The 12,892-nt window shown below is 47.6% G+C and overlaps 1 pseudogene; it reads left to right on the top strand.

The window, feature by feature from the left end:
• Positions 1–969: 969 nt before the first annotated feature.
• LOC141147301 (protein mono-ADP-ribosyltransferase PARP14-like) overlaps positions 970–12,892 on the top strand; it is a 52,052-nt pseudogene continuing 40,129 nt past the window's right edge.

The raw sequence follows: 12,892 nt of genomic DNA, 5'->3' as shown, positions 1-12,892 counted from the left end.
GCTCTGTGTGTGTGTGTGTGGGAGGAGAGCTCTGTGTGTGTGTGTGTGTGTGTGTGAGGAGAGCTCTGTGTGTGTGTGTGTGTGTGTGTGTGTGTGGAGAGCTCTGTGTGTGTGTGTGTGTGTGTGAGGAGAGCTCTGTGTGTGTGTGTGTGTGTGTGTGTGTGAGGAGAGCTCTGTGTGTGTGTGTGTGTGTGAGGAGAGCTCTGTGTGTGTGTGTGTGTGTGTGTGTGTGTGTGTGTGTGAGGAGAGCTCTGTGTGTGTGTGAGGAGAGCTCTGTGTGTGTGTGTGTGTGTGTGTGTGTGGAGAGCTCTGTGTGTGTGTGTGTGTGTGTGTGTGTGTGAGGAGAGCTCTGTGTGTGTGTGTGTGTGTGAGGAGAGCTCTGTGTGTGTGTGTGTGTGTGTGTGTGAGGAGAGCTCTGTTGTGTGTGTGTGAGGAGAGCTCTGTGTGTGTGTGTGTGTGTGTGAGGAGAGCTCTGTGTGTGTGGGAGGAGAGCTCTGTGTGTGTGTGAGGAGAGCTCTGTGTGTGTGTGAGGAGAGCTCTGTGTGTGTGTGTGTGAGGAGAGCTCTGTGTGTGTGTGAGGAGAGCTGTGTGTGTGTGTGTGTGTGAGGAGAGCTCTGTTGTGTGTGTGTGAGGAGAGCTCTGTGTGTGTGTGTGTGTGAGGAGAGCTCTGTGTGTGTGGGAGGAGAGCTCTGTGTGTGTGTGAGGAGAGCTCTGTGTGTGTGTGAGGAGAGCTCTGTGTGTGTGTGTGTGTGTGTGTGTGTGTGAGGAGAGCTCTGTGTGTGTGTGTGTGTGTGAGGAGAGCTCTGTGTGTGTGTGTGTGTGTGTGTGTGTGAGGAGAGCTCTGTGTGTGTGAGGAGAGCTCTGTGTGTGTGTGAGGAGAGCTCTGTGTGTGTGTGAGGAGAGCTCTGTGTGTGTGTGAGGAGAGCTCTGTGTGTGTGTGAGGAGAGCTCTGTGTGTGTGTGAGGAGAGCTCTGTGTGTGTGGGAGGAGAGCTCTGTGTGTGTGGGAGGAGAGCTCTGTGTGTGTGGGAGGAGAGCTCTGTGTGTGTGGGAGGAGAGCTCTGTGTGTGTGGGAGGAGAGCTCTGTGTGTGTGGGAGGAGAGCTCTGTGTGTGTGGGAGGAGAGCTCTGTGTGTGTGGGAGGAGAGCTCTGTGTGTGTGGGAGGAGAGCTCTGTGTGTGTGTGAGGAGAGCTCTGTGTGTGTGAGGAGAGCTCTGTGTGTGTGTGTGAGGAGAGCTCTGTGTGTGTGGGAGGAGAGCTCTGTGTGTGTGCGAGTGAGGAGTGAGGAGTGAGAGTGAGATCCGAGACACCGACTGCACCTGGGGATACATCCTCATACACTTCAAGGAGGAGAAAGGTACGTACTGGGGGGTTAATATTATACACTAGAAAGAGGAGGCAGATAAGTACTGAGGACTGGAGATCATATCCCCCCTTATGTATTTATACATGGAGATCATATCCCCCCTTATGTATTTATACATGGAGATCATATCCCCCCCCCATTATGTATTTATACATGGAGATCATATCCCCCCCCCATTATGTATTTATACATGGAAATCATATCCCCCCCCATTATGTATTTATACATGGAGATCATATCCCCCCCATTATGTATTTATACATGGAGATCATATCCCCCCCATTATGTATTTATACATGGAGATCATATCCCCCCCATTATGTATTTATACATGGAGATCATATCCCCCTCATTATGTATTTATACATGGAGATCATATCCCCCCCCCCCAATTATGTATTTATACATGGGGATCATACCCCCCCCATTATGTATTTATACATGGAGATCATACCCCCCCCATTATGTATTTATACATGGAGATCATACCCCCCCCCCCATTATGTATTTATACATGGAGATCATATCCCCCCCCCATTATGTATTTATACATGGAGATCATATCCCCCCCATTATGTATTTATACATGGAGATCATATCCCCCTTATGTATTTATACATGGAGATCATATCCCCCCTTATGTATTTATACATGGAGATCATATCCCCCTCTATGTATTTATACATGGAGATCATATCCCCCCCATTATGTATTTATACATGGAGATCATATCCCCCTCTATGTATTTATACATGGAGATCATATCCCCCCCCCATTATGTATTTATACATGGAGATCATATCCCCCCCATTATGTATTTATACATGGAGATCATATCCCCCCCTTATGTATTTATACATGGAGATCATATCCCCCCTTATGTATTTATACATGGAGATCATATCCCCCCCTTATGTATTTATACATGGAGATCATATCCCCCCTTATGTATTTATACATGGAGATCATATCCCCCCTTATGTATTTATACATGGAGATCATATCCCCCCCATTATGTATTTATACATGGAGATCATATCCCCCTCTATGTATTTATACATGGAGATCATATCCCCCCCCCATTATGTATTTATACATGGAGATCATATCCCCCCCATTATGTATTTATACATGGAGATCATATCCCCCCCTTATGTATTTATACATGGAGATCATATCCCCCCTTATGTATTTATACATGGAGATCATATCCCCCCCTTATGTATTTATACATGGAGATCATATCCCCCCTTATGTATTTATACATGGAGATCATATCCCCCCTTATGTATTTATACATGGAGATCATATCCCCCCTTATGTATTTATACATGGAGATCATATCCCCCCCCTTATGTATTTATACATGGAGATCATATCCCCCCCTTATGTATTTATACATGGAGATCATATCCCCCCTTATGTATTTATACATGGAGATCATATCCCCCCTTATGTATTATACATGGTGATCATATCCCCCCTTATGTATTTATACATGGAGATCATATCCCCCCTTATGTATTTATACATGGAGATCATATCCCCCCCCCCTTATGTATTTATACATGGAGATCATATCCCCCCCCCCTTATGTATTTATACATGGAGATCATATCCCCCCCCCTTATGTATTTATACATGGAGATCATATCCCCCCCATTATGTATTTATACATGGAGATCATATCCCCCCCTTATGTATTTATACATGGAGATCATATCCCCCCCTTATGTATTTATACATGGTGATCATATCCCCCCCTTATGTATTTATACATGGAGATCATATCCCCCCCTTATGTATTTATACATGGAGATCATATCCCCCCCCCTTATGTATTTATACATTGTGATCATATCCCCCTTATGTATTTATACATGGAGATCATATCCCCCCCTTATGTATTTATACATGGAGATCATATCCCCCCCTTATGTATTTATACATGGAGATCATATCCCCCCCTTATGTATTTATACATGGAGATCATATCCCCCCTTATGTATTTATACATAGAGATCATATCCCCCCCTTATGTATTTATACATGGTGTAATATCGGGGACCATTAGATCTCATGGCAGATGCGTTTGTCAGTGATTCAAGCCAGTCAGGAACTATATTTAAGGGCATGGTAGCCCATTTTTATTAAAAAGGCAAATAAAAGTCCGTAATATAAAGGTTTCCCACACAGGGGTTCTTCTCCAGCAAATAAACACAACAGAAAATGCTAGCCCACCTGGCTCTCTTTAGCAGTACCTCTGCTCTTTATCCTGGTCACACAGACCACAGGATTTCTCAATGTGGATGGCTTCACTTTAGCGCCTATAGCTCCGCTCTGGCCTTAGTCCTCAGGCCGTTGCACTGCCTCCTGCAGTCACACGTTCTGGTTGCCTCCTGGAGACCTCCTGTCTCTCTGGGTGTGGAGCAGTCTCCAACTGGGAGCCCTGAGGTCTTCCCATACCCTCATTATAAGTGCTGTGCTCACCTGAGCACACACCCTGCTGGTAAACTACAAAGTCTGGACACAGGGTTGGAGATCCCGTCCCACCCAAGACACTATGGAATCTCCAAACTGCAGAGCCCCATTCGGGAAAACAAAAACCTGGAGAAAGCTGCGAAAGCAATTTCTCCAGTCCACATCTATGCTCTGTAGTCTTGCACCAAGCAAAATATTCACACCCTGTGTCCCCCAAACTATCAATTTTACCGTTACAGCATCTCTTACTGTCACATATCCCCCCCAGACCTCTGATGTCTCCAGCAGCCTCCCAGATTGCCATCCGTATTGAACCGTATCCGAAAGGCACCCTCACAGGAAACTGGAAGATCACTTGCCACACTATTAGAAAGCGCCGTACCAACCAGTTCCACTGGCGATTAATGTTAACTGGCACAGCTTGTACTACCCAGAGGCGGACTGACCATTCGGGCATTCAGACGCCGACCGAGGGCCCGCGGCCAGTAGGGGGCCCGTGAGAAGCTCCTAAGAGATGCTCGTCAGATCTAGGGGTATGCTGCTGGCAGTGCTGTGTCTCTGGGAACCCTAATGTATGGGGGGAGGCTCTCTAGGGACCCTAATGTATGGGGGGGGCTCTCTGGGAACCCTAATGTATGGGGGGGTTCTCTGGGGACCCTAATGTATGGGGGGAGGCTCTCTAGGCACCCCGATGTATGGGGGGGCTCTCTGGCACCCTGATGTATGGGAGGAGGCTCTCTGGGGACCCTGATGTAAGGGGGAGCTCTCTGGGGGCCCTGATGTATGGGGGGGCTCTCTGGGGACCCTGATGTATGGGGGGGGGCTCTCTGGGGACCCTAATGTATGGGGGGAGGCTCTCTAGGGACCCTGATGTATGGGGGACTCTCTGGGGACCCTGATGTATGGGGGGCTCTCTGGGGACCCTGATGTATGGGGGGCTCTCTGGGGACCCTGATGTATGGGGGGGGCTCTCTGGGGACCCTGATGTATGGGGGACTCTCTGGGGACCCTGATGTATGGGGGGCTCTCTAGGGACCCTGATGTATGGGGAACTCTCTGGGGACCCTGATGTATGGGGGGCTCTCTGGGGACCCTGATGTATGGGGGGGCTCTCTGGGGACCCTGATGTATATGGGGGGGCTCTCTGGGGGCCCTGATGTAACGGGGGAGCTCTCTGGGGACCCTGATGTAACGGGGGAGCTCTCTGGGGACCCTGATGTATGGGGGGGCTCTCTAGGGACCCTGATGTATGGGGGACTCTCTGGGGACCCTGATGTATGGGGGGGCTCTCTGGGGACCCTGATGTATGGGGGGGCTCTCTGGGGACCCTGATGTATATGGGGGGGCTCTCTGGGGACCCTGATGTATATGGGGGGGCTCTCTGGGGACCCTGATGTAAGGGGGAGCTCTCTGGGGACCCTGATGTAAGGGGGAGCTCTCTGGGGACCCTGATGTAACGGGGGAGCTCTCTGGGGACCCTGATGTATGGGGGGGCTCTCTAGGGACCCTGATGTATGGGGGACTCTCTGGGGACCCTGATGTATGGGGGGGCTCTCTGGGGACCCTGATGTATGGGGGGGCTCTCTGGGGACCCTGATGTATATGGGGGGGCTCTCTGGGGACCCTGATGTATATGGGGGGGCTCTCTGGGGACCCTGATGTAAGGGGGAGCTCTCTGGGGACCCTGATGTATGGGGGGCTCTCTGTGGACCCTGATGTATGGGGGGGGCTCTCTGGGACCCTGATGTAAGAGGAGGTTCTCTGGGGACCCTGATGTAAGGGGGGGGGGGCTCTCTGGGAATCCTGATGTAAGGAGGAGGTTCTCTGGGGACCATGATGTAATAGGGGCGGCTCTCAGGGGACTTTTTTACATCGGCAGACCACCGTTCTGCCTCTGTTGGAAACGATCGTCGGGGCCGGCGGACATTGGGTCTGCCGGACCCGCTGATTAGTTCTTGGTGTGTCCAATCACAGCGGCAGCGGGTCAAACAGCGTGCAGACCCGCAAGTGCAGAATCAAGTACCTGTACGTGATTCTGCTCACAGGAGACGCAGCCCCACAGTAAATGTTACATATATAGTTACATAGTAGGTGAGGTTGAAAAAAGACACAAGTCCATCAAGTCCAACCTATGTGTGTGATTATATGTCAGTATTACATTGTATATCCCTGTATGTTGTGGTCATTCAGGTGATTATCTAATAGTTTCTTGAAGCTATCAATGCTCCCCGCTGAGACCACCGCCTGTGGAAGGGAATTCCACATCCTTGCCGCTCTTACAGTAAAGAACCCTCTACGTAGTTTAAGGTTAAACCTCTTTTCTTCTATTTTTAATGAGTGGCCGCGAGTCTTGTTAAACTCTCTTCTGCCAAAAAGTTTTATTTCTATTGTAGGGTCACCAGTATGGTATTTGTATATTGAAATCATATCCCCTCTCAAGCGTCTCTTCTCCAGAGAGAATAAGTTCAGAGCTCGCAACGTTTCCTCATAACTAATATCCTCCAGACCCTTTATTAGCTTTGTTGCCCTTCTTTGTACTCGCTCCATTTCCATTACATCCTTCCTGAGGACTGGTGCCCAGAACTGGACAGCATGCTCCAGGTGCGGCCGGACCAGAGTCTTGTAGAGCGGGAGAATTATCGTTTTATCTCTGGAGTTGATCCCCTTTTTAATGCCAATATTCTGTTTGCTTTGTTAGCAGCAGCTTGGCATTTCCTGCCATTGCTGAGCCTATCATCTACTAGGACCCCCAGGTCCTTTTCCATCCTAGATTCCCCCAGAGGTTCTCCCCCCAGTGTATAGATTGCATTCAGATTTTTGCCACCCAAATGCATTATTTTACATTTTTCCACATTGAACCTCATTTGCCATGTAGTCGCCCACCCTATTAATTTGTTCAGATCTTCTTGCAAGGTTTTCACATCCTGCGGAGAAGTTATTGCCCTGCTTAGCTTAGTATCGTCTGCAAATACAGAGATTGAACTGTTTATCACATCCTCCAGATCGTTTATGAACAAATTAAATAGGATTGGTCCCAGCACAGAACCCTGGGGAACCCCACTACCCACCCCTGACCATTCCGAGTACTCCCCATTTATCACCACCCTCTGAACTCGCCCTTGTAGCCAGTTTTCAATCCATGTACTCACCCTATGGTCCATGCCAACGGACCTTATTTTGTACAGTAAACGTTTATGGGGAACTGTGTCAAATGCTTTTGCAAAATCCAGATACACCACGTCTACGGGCCTTCCTTTATCTAGATGGCAACTCACCTCCTCATAGAAGGTTAATAGATTGGTTTGGCAAGAACGATTCTTCATGAATCCATGCTGATTACTGCTAATTATACTGTTCTTATTACTAAAATCTTGTATATCATCCCTTATCATACCCTCCAAGAGTTTACATACTATTGATGTTAGGCTAACTGGTCTGTAATTCCCAGGGATGTACTTTGGGCCCTTTTATGTATTTTGGGCCCTTTTAAATGTACGTGGTTAATGTGAGTTTATTTTTCTTTATTTAACTCTTTAAACATTTATTTTGAACATACAGTAGAGAAATTCTGTGACCAATGCATGTAATGTAGCAGTGCAATATATACGTGAAGCTTTGTGAGGGTGAGGCGTGTGGGTGGGTGGGGACAAAGGGGGCCCCATGATCCCCTATTGCCCGGGGGCCACATGAGTTGTCAGTCCGCCCCTGGTACTACCTGGCTCCATCCATTGGTACCACGCAGCACCACCACATCCGATTGTAATGGAGGCACCCAGGTATACAAGGAATGTGCTTTCACCAGTCCAAGCAGTTCCACTAGCATACTCGTCATTTCAGTACACTCCAGATCAATATATAAGACCTTTGTAGGGACATTTCCTTTATTAGAGACGTGCAGGGACTCATTCACTGCAGCTTGAGAGGCCGAGACATTTAAGGGAGCCTCCACCTCACCGGAAGTACCAATCACAGCCTGACACTCCTCTGAAACACTGTCAGACGCATGTCTTCCACTCATGCCCTCTAACCCTCCAATAAGCCTCTGCAAGTCAACATTCATTACATTGTCACCTTGACATTTGACATTCAGTGGCTGGGCTGTGAACACCACATCTGGCATGCATGCGCCCTGATCTGGTCCTTCCGACTGGAGGGAAATAACCCTTGCAGGGACCAACGCACCTTCAACCATCGGCCGCTCTGCAATCTCCCTGTCTGGCATAGCAGTTGTACTCACACCCCTGTCACTCAACATAGCCTTGTCCAACATAGCTAGTAATTGTTTGTCCCACCTGTCCCAATCCATCGTACTTTCATTATGAGTGCTCCGCAGTACCTCATCACCTGCTCTAGGAGGAACCTGGGATTCTGCAGCACAAACAGTACCTTTGTCAGTTCTATATAAATCACATTTTGACAACATGCTTTTACTCTTTGCTAATGCTTCATCAAACAAGACAGGCTGTAATCACCACCTTGCTCCTGGGGCGCTAACATACTCAGCTGTGTACCTTCAGCTTTGGCCAGCTGACTTAACCCCTTACCAACTGGGTTACACAGATGGTAAACGGACTGCTCACACAAACTCTCACTGCATGGTGTAGACCCAGTGTGTTCCACCAGAGCAAATTCAGTGCTGTCCTGTAAAATCTCTGGCTCAAAACGCATGGAGAGCCCCTGAGACTTCCATGGACAACCCTGTGGCTCTGCGTCTGGTTGCCAAGGGAGACATCCCTCTTTCCTCATTACTAGTGAACACATCACCAGAAGTACATGTATCATCAGCAATACCTTCATCATCAGCATTCATAGACATAGCAGTTTTATAAGCTTTATCAGGCTGTCTTTGGTCATTAAACATGGCACACTGTGTGCCGCTCAGCACACCACCCTTCCTCTCCAAAGGAAGTCTTTTGCCCACTAGGGTGGCTCCACAGTTGTCTTGGGAAACCACATGACTCACCACTGTGGACTCTTGGGAGGTTTCCCTGGGCATCTCTGCAGCACCTGTCACTGTCTCTAGGGAACATGGCACACCAACTGCTTTGGTCACCCCTAGCACATTTCTCCCAGCTCTCTGTTGGATTACCTTAGGTCAATACAGAGTCCATATGTCCTTTTCAGTCCTTGACCTTGCTGCAAGCAGGGTTTTAACCTGTGTCTCCCAACTGCTCTGGGTAGCACACTGCAGAAAGTCCATTTTTACACCTTCTGCAGATCTCCCCACTGGACACACTGCCACTTCACTGGGATCAGTCCCACAAACTGCAACAGTCTTACCATATCCTGCAGCAGATAACCTGTGGCCACAAGGCGACACTGCAGCCTTTCCAGACTCGCCAATGGTGTTCCAGAGCCTTGGGCAAGTAAACATCCCATGTCCTAATTGACCACACTCCAAACATGGCACTGGATGCTGAACTTTAACTCCTTGGCATCTCCTCAATGACTGGCTCTTACTCGTTGCCATGGGACTACCACTTCTGAGGACACCACTGGTCACGATCATCAGTAGGCAGACTTTCGATTACTTGATCCCTCTGTCTTGGACGCCACTGGTAATGTTCTCTCGCAGGTGAGTTCCAGAACACATCAACTTCCTATCCAGCTTGGTTATTCCATGAACATTCCTGTGACAAGGGGCACTGGGCAGCAGCATGTCCCTACTCACGACAACGCATGTAGTGCAGAGGCCTCCTTGCCTCATGCTGTGGCACCTTTGGGCTCAGGCTGCCTGGGACATTGTTCTCTTTCACTTCCCCTTTAACTGGGGGTGACATGACTAATTTACACCAGTCCACAGCTGATTTACACATGGATGAATTTTCTGGCTTGGCTGGAGCATGTGCGGGAATACCCTCCAGCTATAGCAGCCTTTCTCTTGCTTCAGCAAGGATTGCTTCTTTTTTCTGCTTTGACCACCCCCATCCTTGCGGTCTTGCACACGGAAACTCGTAACACAGTTCACAGCAGAAAAAAAAAGGTTTGACTTTTCATTCACAGGTACACCACCTGCAACACGCAATGCCTTTTGCCTGGCTGCACTTCCACACACAGCCAATAGTTCCTGACTTGAACTCACTGTGGAGCAAGGACCCGGATTCCACCGTCTTGTGCCCGCATTCTCCACCACTTGTAATATCGGGGACCATTAGCTCTTGTGGCAGATGCTTTTGTCAGTGATTCAAGTCAGTTAGGAACTATTTTTAAGGGCATGGTAGCCCATTTTTATTAAAAAGGCAAATAAAAGGTTTCCAACGCAGGGGTTCTTCTCCATAAAATAAACACAACAGAAAATGCTAGCCCATCTGGCTCTCTTTAGCAGTTCCTCTGCCCTTTATCCTGGTCACACAGACCACAGGATTCCTCAATGTGGATGGCTTCACTTTAGCGCCCACAGCTCCGCTCTGACCTTAGTCCTCAGGCCGTTGCACTGCCTCTTGCAGTCACACGTTCTGGCTGCCTCCTGCAGCCCTCTGACTCCTGGAGACCTCCTGTCTCTCTTGGTGTGGAGCAGTCTCCAACTGGGAGCCATGAGGGCCTACCATACCCTCATTATAAGTGCTGTGCTCATCTGAGCCCACATCCTGCTGGTAACCTACAAAGTCTGGACACAGGGTTGTTGATCCCATTCCACCCAAGACACTATGGAATCTCCAAACTACAGAGCCCCATTCAGGAATACCAAAACCTGGAGAAAGCTGCGAAAGCAGTTTTCTCCAGTCCACATCTATGCTCTGTAGCCTTGCACCAAGCAAATGTGCACCCCCTGTGTCCCCCAAACTATCAAATTTACTGTTACAGCATCTCCTACTGTCACAATGGTGATCATATCCCCCCTTATGTATTTATACATGGTGATCATATCCCCCCTTATGTATTTATACATGGAGATCATATCCCCCCTTATGTATTTATACATGGAGATCATATCCCCCCTTATGTATTTATACATGGAGATCATATCCCCCCTTATGTATTTATACATGGTAAACATATCCCCCCTTATGTATTTATACATGGAGATCATATCCCCCCTTATGTATTTATACATGGTAAACATATCCCCCCCTTATGTATTTATACATGGTGATCATATCCCCCTATGTATTTATACATAGTGATCATATCCCCCTTATGTTTTTGTGCATGGTGATTATATCCCCCTTATGTATTTATGCATGGAGATCATATCCCCCTTAATCTCCTCTCCTCAGTAGAGAATAAATTCAGTTCCTCTAATCTCTCCTCATAGCTGAGCTCCTCCATGCCCCTTATCAGTTTGGTTGCCCTTCTCTGCACTTTCTCCAGTTCCCCGATATCCTTTTTGAGAAATGGAGCCCAAAACTGAACTGCAAACTCCAGATGAGGTCTTACTAATGATTTGTACAGATGATATCTCTCTCTCTGGAGTCCAGACCTCTCTAAATACAAGAAAGAAATTTACTCGCTTTGGAAACCGCAGCTTGGCATTGCATGTTATTATTAAGCTTATGATCTACCAAAACCCCCAGATCCTTCTCCACCATGGATCCCCCCAGTTGTACTCCCCCTAGTATGTATGATGCATATTCTTAGCCACCAAGTGCAGAACTTTACATTTATCACAATAAACCTCATTTGCCACTTAGTTGCCCAATAAAACAGAGCATTGAGATCGGCTTGTAAGATGGAGACATTCTGTAAGGACGTTATTCCACTCCATAGCTTGGTGTCATCTGCAAAGACTGAAATCTTAAACTATATAATGTGTATAAAAAGATTAAAAAGTAAGGATCCCAACACTGAACCTTGGGGTACCCCACTAATAACGGTGGCACAGTGGTGTAGTGGGTAGCACAGTGGTGTAGTGGGTAGCACTTTCGCCTAGCAGTAAGAAGGGTCGCTGGTTCGAATCCCAACCACGACCCTACCTGCCCGGAGTTTGCATGTTCTCCCTGTGCCTGCGTGGGTTTCCTCCGGGTACTCCGGTTTCCTCCCACACTACAAAGACATGCTGGTAGGTTAATTGGCTTCTGTCTAAAATTGTCCCTAGTATGTATGAATGTGAGTTAGGAACCTTAGATTGTAAGCTCTTTGAGGGTAGGGACTGATGTGAATGTACAATGTATATGTAAAGCGCTGCGTAAATTGACGGCACTATATAAGTACCTGAAATAAATAAAAAATAACAGTAAGGACAAATATAAAAGTTTTACCCAAGCTATATTTTATATCCAAGAGCTAGAGTTCGGTGGTCTGGCTAGGGGGTTCAACTCCCAAGGTAGTAGATGTCAAAAAGATTAAAGGGGTTGTAAAGTCTCAAGGTTTGCATTCTATGCATCAAGGTAAAAAACCTTCTGTGGTGCATCTGCCCCCCCTATATGATACTGGGAGGGGGTGTCTTGGGTTGGCAGCTATGTGGGTTTGGAAGGGGTAAGGGTATCTTGGGTAGGTAGCTATGTGGGGCTAGAAGGCTGGAGGGTGTCTTGGGTAGGTATTCAGATGAGGCTGGGAAGGGGTTGATTGTCTTGGGTAGGTAGCTATGTGACAGGGGTGTCTTGAGTGGGCAGCTCTGTGGGGTTGGGAGGAAGAATGGTGTCCTAAGTGGGTAGCTATATGAGGTCAGTTGTCTTGGGTAAGTAGCTATAAGTTGTTGTGATGGGAGTTAGGAATGTTCTTTTTTTTAATGTCACACAAACACAAAACCATACAAATTATTGCTATTATAAAAGAAAAATTGTTGCATCCATCTGTCTATAATTAGGAATACCTGTGGTGTATAAAAGAAATCCTGAATGCTGACATGTTTCCCCCATTGGGAATATATATATAGAATATATAGAAAGGACAGAATTATCTGTATGGTAGACTATACAATATCTGTAATCTTCTCTATCACAGCACGAGATCGGGTTCTGCAGAGGAAGACTCATGAACTGAAATTACCGGATGGGGGGACATTACAGTTGGAAGTCCGATTACCGGAAGACATACAGAGTACAGAGACCTCCCCTCCCCCACAGGACGAGGCTGGGGTAAGTGTTGGGGTACAGAGAGGGGAGAGGG

This window comes from Aquarana catesbeiana, linkage group LG06 (genome assembly GCF_042186555.1).
Source record: "Aquarana catesbeiana isolate 2022-GZ linkage group LG06, ASM4218655v1, whole genome shotgun sequence".
Taxonomy (NCBI): Eukaryota; Metazoa; Chordata; class Amphibia; order Anura; family Ranidae; genus Aquarana; species Aquarana catesbeiana.
Note: the sequence above shows the minus strand (reverse complement) of the source record. Positions and strands in the feature narration are given on the sequence as shown.